The sequence below is a fragment of the Portunus trituberculatus genome, chromosome 49 (assembly GCF_017591435.1).
Source record: "Portunus trituberculatus isolate SZX2019 chromosome 49, ASM1759143v1, whole genome shotgun sequence".
Taxonomy (NCBI): domain Eukaryota; kingdom Metazoa; phylum Arthropoda; class Malacostraca; order Decapoda; family Portunidae; genus Portunus; species Portunus trituberculatus.
In genome coordinates, this window is record NC_059303.1 from 16,168,733 (window position 1) to 16,178,208 (window position 9,476).

At 38.2% G+C, this 9,476-nt stretch overlaps 1 long non-coding RNA gene across 1 annotated transcript in view; it reads right to left on the minus strand.

The window, feature by feature from the left end:
- Positions 1 to 2,058: 2,058 nt before the first annotated feature.
- The window catches only part of LOC123499398, a 27,452-nt gene continuing 20,034 nt past the window's right edge, over positions 2,059 to 9,476 (minus strand). Inside the window, exons 3-4 of the long non-coding RNA XR_006672971.1 lie at positions 8,479 to 8,532; positions 2,059 to 2,134 (exon numbers count right to left, since the gene is read on the minus strand). This is a non-coding gene — a long non-coding RNA (uncharacterized LOC123499398). The remainder of the gene's footprint in view (positions 2,135 to 8,478; positions 8,533 to 9,476) is intronic.

Consider the following 9,476-nt stretch of genomic DNA (forward strand, 5'->3'; position numbering starts at 1 on the left):
TTTTCTTGTTCACCTCGTCTCTCGTTGCTTGTTATGAGACTAAATGGTCGCAAAAGTTTCCAGCATTGTTTTTTTTAATGCTTTTTTTTTAGTAAGGTTTCATCTTTCGTGTGTTTTTTTTTTTGTAGATGAAAATAAAAGTGTGTCATGCTTCCTGGCTTTCTTTTGTTGTTTATTTTCTTAGTTTGTGTGCCTGTTTACATGTGTGTGTGTGTGTGTGTGTGTGTGTGTGTGTGTGTGTGTGTGTGTGTGTGTGTGTGTGTGTGTGTGTGTGTGTGTGTGTGTGTGTGTGTGTGTGTGTGTGTGTGTGTCTCTCTCTCTCTCTCTCTCTCTCTCTCTCTCTCTCTCTCTCTCTCTCTCTCTCTCTCTGAGTAATCGTTTGATTAATTAAGCGGAAATAGAAAAAAAAAATCCTTAAGTTACAGTGTTTTCACAAATTTTCGCTCAACGGCTCATGTCGATGATTTACGTTCTGTGTCGTAAAAGACATTGTGTTGAAATATGTTACAGACAGGAACATTTATATGGAAGCATTGAAATTGATGAAATCTCCTCTGTGTGTGTGTGTGTGTGTGTGTGTGTGTGTGTGTGTGTGTGTGTGTGTGTGCGTGTGTGTGTGTGTGTGTGTGTTTACGTTGAAGCCGTATCATGTTCACACCTATGTAGCTTCAATAAACAACATCCTATTTTTCCTTGCTATGGGTGTGTATATGTGTGTACGTAATATGCAAATGTGTGTGTGTGTGTAAATGTTATCTGCCGGTGTAAGTGTACGTGAGTCTATAGGTGTAAGTAATGAAGCAAGGTGGACACGTGTACACTCCTGCCCGTCATTAACAAGTCATCAATGAATGCGAGTCACGTTCACTACTCTCATTCATTTGCAGTCAAAGGCACAAAAAGATCCAGTACATCATTAGCAACACGTGACCAGCAAGCCAGAGCAAATAGTATCACATTTAATTATAATTCCCCTATACAGTTTTTAACCAAACAAACCTTATTGCCACGCCTCCTTCCGCTCTCTAATAACTCTCTGTATATTGACACTGCTGCCATACTTACGTCCTTTATATCGATGACTCTTATGTGTGTGTGTGTGTGTGTGTGTGAGTATAATGTGTATTTCATTAATTGTATACATGTTTCTGTTATTCATTGTCTCTTTTTCTTATGCATGTGGGGAATCCGACCATGGGCAACAAAAGATATAAAAAAAAGGCCCACTTGATTGCCAGTTCCCTTAAAGTTTAATATGTTTTTCTTTATCTTATTCACTCATTACTAAATTCTTCATTCATTAATTTGTCTTATCTATTTTCGAGTTCTTATAAATATACGGTAGATATTTTTAAGAGTATGCTTCCTTTATGTGTTATCGTTATTATTATGTCCATTTTACTCGTTTTTCATTGACTCACCATGTAAACAATCGTTCTTTTCATTACATTCACCTTTTTAATTGAGCATCCACAATGAAAAGGTTAGGTATACGTATATTCCAATACATATAACATCCACCAACATGCCTTACTGTTACTCTCGATGCATAATTCACAACCAAAAGTTTTATTCCCTGTTTGCCTCAATTTTCTCACTTTATGTCAAAATTTTCTTGACAAATTTCCAGAGGCAAAAAATAAGTGAAGCAAATTTAACATACATTATTACACACTATTTCTAATTTTTGCTATCTAATTCATCGCCAGTGCTTCATTCTCTTTCATTCTCATTCCTTTCACAATGGAGTTCGAGATTCTGAAACAAAACATCCATAGTGAAAAAAAAAATATGCACTTTAACAAATCTTCCATACACTAACACATTTCACTACAAGTTTACTTTGTCTAATTCATCGTTTATGCGTCATTTCATTTTCACCTTATTCTTCTCACTTTAGCTTTGCAATTCCTAAGTAAACCTCCAGGGAAAAAAAGAAGAGCACATATATTGATAAATTTAGCATGCACTGATACGTATTACTACTCATTTCCCTTGCCTAATACATCGCCGAAAGCTTCATTCCCTCCTGGGCAGTGTAAAGAATAGCGTAACTCGTGTTTATCTTGCAGGCCCACCTTGGCGCGGAGGTGTTAATGGCTCGCCAGGTGAAGGGGACGCCAGCCTGCTCCACCTTCCCTTAAACAATTTGTGTCCAGCGAGAAATGAAAACAAATGAATCGTAGGGGGAAGGAAAAGGCGATAGAGAAAAGGTAACCATAACGCCAGCAGAGAGACAGACAAAGGCTCGCCTGACAATGGAAAGGTAAGGTGTATATATATATATATATATATATATATATATATATATATATATATATATATATATATATATATATATATATATATATATATATTTCATGTACTTATATATGCATGAATATTTCTGTGACGTAAAAGTACACCTGATCGTTGCAACTGCAGGTGAGAAAATTTGAAGAGATCTTAGATGAAAAAAAAATGGCTACATAGATATGATACCCCAAAATAATGTAAATAGCAATAACAACAACAATGATAATGAAAATACCAATAACAACAACAATAATATTAATGATGACAATAATAATAATAATAATAATAATAATAATAATAATAATAATAATAATAATAATAATAATAATGGTAATGGTGATGATGATGATGATGAAAATGACAATGATAATCATAATGATCATGATAATAATAACAACAACAACAACAACACCAGGAACGAGAATATTATTATTATTATTATTATTATTATTATTATTATTATTATTATTATTATTATTATTATTACTATTATTATTACTAATAATAATACTATCATTATTATCATTATTATTACTATTATTATTATTATCATCATCATCATAATCATCAATGACAATAATAAAAATTGAAAAAAAATAGAAAAAAATGAACTAGTGAGTCAGTCAGTCAGAGAGAGAGAGAGAGAGAGAGAGAGAGAGAGAGAGAGAGAGAGAGAGAGAGAGAGAGAGAGAGAGTGCTAAGAGGCGCCCTACGGAGAGCACTGAGCCTCGCGCCATAACTCCAGCGCCAATAAGACCAAAACCCCCATCAGCAAAGAGACGATTTTCGCCCCTCGTGATTCTGGAAATTTATGTTGCTGCGCTTGAGGGAGTGAGGGTTTTCGCGCCATGACGGAGAGGAGGAGGAGGAGGAGGAGGAGAAGGAGGAGGAGGAGGAGGAGGAGGAGGAGGAGGAGGAGGAGGAGGAGAAAGAAGATGGCCAGCACGAAGAGGAGAAAGCAGAGGGAGGACAAGAAGAGATTAGAGAAAGGGTTGCCATAGAATTCAGTCTCTTTTACGTCATTAAATACTAAAGGAATGGGATTTATTTACTCTTTTGTGAAGCTTAAAGGGATTGGATTCGATATCGTATGGAATTCATGGTATTGAATAATATAGGAGAGTGTTACCTTAGGATCGAGGTAAAGGAATGTAATATATGTTGTATTTTGTTGGATTTTGTAGTATTTGAGTAGTTTTTGGTATTAACCCCTTCAGTACCATGACGCGTTTCCACATTCATTCTGGTTACTATTTGGCAATTATATTCAGCTTCAGATACTTAGGTGGGGAATTCAAATACTAAAGACTCTGGCCATTAATCCTCAGACCTCCATGGACACTTCTTAATGTCAATACAATCATCTAATCGTACACAAATTTCATGGTAAAATTATGTCCCACTTTTGAAAGGGTTAAATACAAAATGGAATTGCTGAATACTGCCGAGATGTGTTACTTAGGACTCAGAATAAAGATTACTCATATTTTCTACGGGATTGAGTGCTAAAAAAATGTGTCTTACGGTATGAAGTAGTAAGTGGAATTTGTGAGTTTTTTTTTTTTTAAGTAGAAGAGGAGGAGGACAAGGACAACAAAAATATAAAGAAAAAAAAAGGCCCACTCAGTTGCCAGTCTTCTTACAGAGCCGATGGGATCAACCAAAGGACAGGGGCAAATGTCTTGAAATCTCCCTCTTGAGTGAAGTGAAGACATAAGTTGGAAATGCAGACACAGACAGGGAGTTCCAGGAAGAACAACATAAAGGTGTTCTTTGAAGGGTATTCTGCATTCATAGAGGAATAAATTCTATAACTGACTTATTTCACGGAACTTACCACGAAAGGAAATATTTTTGTATAATTATCAAATGTTATTTAATGCAAACACATATTTATGTATTTTAGATAAAGAATTGCTGTAAAATTCAGAGTTTAGAGACACAATAAGCTACTAAACATGAAACCGCTGAATAAGAAGTTAGAAATACAGACACAGGCAGGGAGTTCCAGGAAGTACAACAACAGGTGTTCTTTGAAGGGTTTCCTGCATTCATATAGGATTAAATTCTATAACTGACTTATTTCATGGGATTTACCACGAAAGGAATAGTTATCGTATATCATATAATGCAAAAACTTATTTACGTATTTTACATAAAGAATTACTATTATATTTAGAGTTTAGAGAGACAATTAGCCACTAAACATGAACCCGCTGAATTTTAAAAGGATAAAGTACCAAAGAAGAGATACATTTAGCCATCACAATAGCATCAAATGTCATTAAGAGCCATTTTTACAGGAGAGAAGATTATTTGTATTGTATAATAGAGGTTCTGATAGCCAATTACTCCACAGAGGAAACATTATTCTAGTCCATTTGAGTTTCACATAAAGGTTAATATCGTAATAAGGGTTGCATTTTGCCGTATCATGCTAGAATTATGCTCAAATTATCAGGCAAAGCTTAACGATATGTAAAGAAAAAGAAATGTACTCAATTCAATCTGAAGTGAAAATGAATATAATTAAGAGCACAAGTGACCGGATGAGCAGCGTGAGTACAGGAATTAATGCATCAACTTAAGCACAATTTACGTGATTCATTATTCTTTATCATCCGCTGCAAAAGTACACGGAGAAAAATGACACACTTAACACAATTATGAGTTAATGCTCGGAGAGAGAGAGAGAGAGAGAGAGAGAGAGAGATGGAGGAGAGGCAGTCAGTAGCTCGGCTCATTATTAAAGCAGAAGCAACTATGTGGAGCTTCGGATTCAGTGATTCGTTAATATGCGTATATGGAGAGAGAGAGAGAGAGAGAGAGAGAGAGAGAGAGATTCAGACCTTTCTCGACACACACCCATAAACATACATACATATACATTTACACACACACACACACACACACACACACACACACACACACACACACACACACACACACACACACACACACACACACGTTCAGAGGTGAAGGGAAAGACAGACGCAGACAAATGAAAACATACACAGATAGAGTGAACGCAAAACACACAGAGACAAATGTATGTTCCCTGGAGATTTATTATCATACACACACACACACACACACACACACACACACACACACACACACACACACACACACACACATACTGATTCATTTACATTCTCTAAAAACGAAAAAATAATAACAAACCCAAGGAAGACATCATAAAAAAACACAACAAAATCGTAGAAAGCAATCTGTAATGACACAATAGTAGAAAAAAATATAAAAAAAAGGAAAAATCAATATAAGACAAAAAAAAAAAATACCCACACGTCAAGACAATAGCTATTAGACTATCAACAAGGAAACACAAAAGAAAGATAAATACAAACGAAAATAAAACACTACCTAAAACAAACAAGAAAATGAAATATAAAACCACACCCAAACACTACACACACACACACACACACACACACACACACACACACACACACACACACACACACACACACACACCTATTAAACCTGATCAGTCTTGCTCTCTTAGATAACAAACTACATTGGCCCCAAGTTACTACGGAATTCACTCAGGCACTTCATGATACAGAGCTGAACTAAACCTGCTTCCTGGACAGCGGCGGCGGGAAGCAGACGAGCCGAAATTTATTGCCTGCCGAAATATCCACCTGGGCCTTACATTGTGCGCGCCGAGGATGTTGCCAGAAAGATAAATGCCCGGTAATCATGTATTTGTGAGTATTTGTGTATCTATTTTGGTGTAGTTTGTCTATACTGGTGGGGTGTGTGTGTGTGTGTGTGTGTGTGTGTGTGTGTGTGTGTGTAATTCACCACGGTCATCTGCTGGTCACCCAGCCAGTCTTCCCCATTACGGAGCGAGCTCAGAGCTCATAGACCGATCTTCGGTTAGGACTGAGACCACAACACACTCCACACACCGGAAAGCGAGGCCACAACCCCTCGAGTTACATCCCGTACCTATTTACTGGTAAGTGAACAGGGGCTACACATTAAGAGGCTTGCCCATTTGCCTCGCTGCCTCTGGGATTCGAATCCGGACCCTCTCGAGTGTGAGTCGAGCGTGCTAACCACTACACTACGCGGTGTGTGTGTGTGTGTGTGTGTGTGTGTGTGTGTGTGTGTGTGTGTGTAGGAAAAGTAATAAGACACAAACACCAAGGGAGAGAGGGAGAGAGAGAGAGAGAGAGAGAGAGAGAGAGAGAGAGAGAGAGAGAGAGAGAGAGAGAGAGAGAGAGAGAGAGAGAGAGAGAGAGAGAGAGAAGGAGGAGAGCAGAAAGGCGAGCAGGGAGGCAGGTAACATGTGAGCCAGACATACTAATTAAACCAGGCCACAGGTAAAAGCATATCCCACACCAGGTAGATAATGAAGCAAGGGTGCAGGTAGATCGGTACAAACTGCTACTGACAGGAAGATACAGTGGCGACGCAGGTGCAAAGTGAAAGCAGCGTGAGGAAAGGGAGAGGGAGAGGTAAGGTGCCGGTAAGGTCTACAGGTAAGAGTAGAGTAATAAAGGCGGGAAAAAAACAAGGTAGTGGTACTTTTATATGTTCTTGCGAGAGTAAATCATGTTACTTGGTTCTTTTTCCTTAGTTATTTTTGTGTGATGGAAGAGATTGAGTACGGATGAGAGAGTGGGTGAGTAAAGGAAGGAAAGAAAGGAGATGTGAGAAAGAGAGAGAGAGAGAGAGAGAGAGAGAGAGAGAGAGAGAGAGAGAGAGAGAGAGAGAGAGAGAGAGAGACTTTACTAATACTATTACTACTTTAAATGAGAAGCGCCACTAATGTGTGAAGATGAATAGCGCCTTCCATATATACTCTTCAAGTATACACCTACAGGCGCTATAGGCCATAACATAAAAGAAACTACTACAACTACGTACTACAACCACTGCTTATACTACTACTACTACTACTACTACTACTACTACTACTATTACAAATGATGATAATGATGATGATGATAATAATAATAATAATAATAATAATAATAATAATAATAATGATAGTAATAATAATAATGATAATAATAATAATAATAATAATAATAATAGTGATGATAATAGAAATAATAATAATAATAATACTTGTTATGACACTCAATTGAATACCAATTGAAATGAAGCTTTACGTAACACTTTCTCTCGCGTATTGTTATTAGCGTAGGCAGTCATCCTCACCATCCATCATTACGATACTTCACGCTAATTGCACATGCACACCTAAAAAAGACATATATGGAAAAAAAAAAAAACAATTATCGCAGCTCAATCAGTCAATTCCCATGAGTACAATATTTCCTCAACCATTAACTTGTCTAACTAAAATTATCCTAACATATTCATCCTAACCTAACCTAGCCTAACCGACCCTACCCTACCCTACCCATACCTATCCTAACCCAACCTAACCTAACAAACTATCCTACCCTAATCTATTCTAACTTAACCTAACCTAACCTAACCGACCTTACCCTATCCTACGTTACCCTAACCCAAACTACCTTACTCATACCTATCCTAACCCAACCTAACCTAACCTAACCTACTCTAACCTACCATGAAAGTTTCCAAAGTTTATTGAAAAAGTGGGGGACTTTCAAAATAAAGGTTGGGAGAGTACAAGTTGCAAATCCATAGAAATATAGAAATACAGAAGAAAGATGAAAGTAGCTGGGGGTCGAGTCTGCTGTTGTATGAAAGACAATCATAGAAGGAATGCAGTGATAATCAGTTAAGGCAATAAAATAGAACACAAATACGAAATAATGCAAAAAAATCGCTTCTCGTCCTTGATCAAAGTGCAGTAACATACCTTGTCCTTTCCTGACCTAACCTAACCTAACCTAACATATCCTAACCTAACCTGCCCTAACCTAACCTAACCTAACCTATCAAAATTATTCACTCCTACGTGTACATGAATCCCACACATCACACCTGTCCGTTAATAGTTTCAACACCTGAGCCCTGCCACACACACACCTGGCCGCGTGAACACTGATTTCTACCGCTAAACAACACCACCTAACACACACAAATCCGCCCCCCCACACACACACCCACAGACACACACACACACACACACACACACACACCTACTGAACACCCAATTAATCACCCCTAGAACACCAATTAACACACCTGGATAATAATTACTCCCCTCACCTGATGCGTGACGGGCGTACCTGGCTGAAGAGCGGACGTGACACGGGCCCTCACCTGTAAAAACGGCCAATTTACAACCAATATTCACGCCAATTGAGCGCAGGTAATGACAGGTGCAATGATGTCGCCCGCCACCGCGTCACGAATCACCTTTATGTTGCACACTCGCCCGGTATTTGCAACAGCCGCGGTGTGTCCCGTGTGTGTATTACAAGTTCCGTTTTCTCTCTCTTTTTTGGGGCGGTTCAGTATTCATCCCAAAATTCACGAGGGGGGAAAAATAATGTGCGTATTATGATGTACGTATAATAAATCAGGTAACGAGGTGAGTTTCCCGCGTGGTTGTGGTGGTGGTGAAAGGATAACGAGTGTGTGTGTGTGTGTGTGTGTGTGTGTGTGTGTGTGTGTGTGTGTGTGTGTGTGTGTGTGTGTGTGTGTGTGTGTGTGTGTGTGTTGGGACGGAAGAGAGAGAGAGAGAGAGAGAGAGAGAGAGAGAGAGAGAGAGAGAGAGAGAGAGAGAGAGAGAGAGAGAGAGAGAGAGAGAGAGAGAGAGAGAGAGAGAGAGAGAGAGAGAGAGAGAGAGAGAGAGAGAGAGAGAGAGAGCGAAAATGATAGACTCTGAACGCAGCCAGGTAAATAAAAGCTTGCAATAAAGGAAAAAAAATCGGACCAATATAATTCTCACTAGAAAAATAGAAGCAAAAAGTCACACATAAAAGAAACACATACAGAATAACAGACAAGTAGATTTAGAAGCGAATACACACACAATTATGCTAAAGGTAGACAGAAAACGTACAAACTTACCAAACCAAAACAAAATAAATAAATAAATGAAAAAGCCAGACATTGAAACAGACACGCATAAGAAAACAGATAAACAGACTCACAAACAGACAGAGACATACACTGAAGGACAGACATAAAATAAAACCTGGACAAATACAAACAAAGAAAGAGGAAGAGAAACACATGGAGGGCAGGCTGAAGAGGGGAGA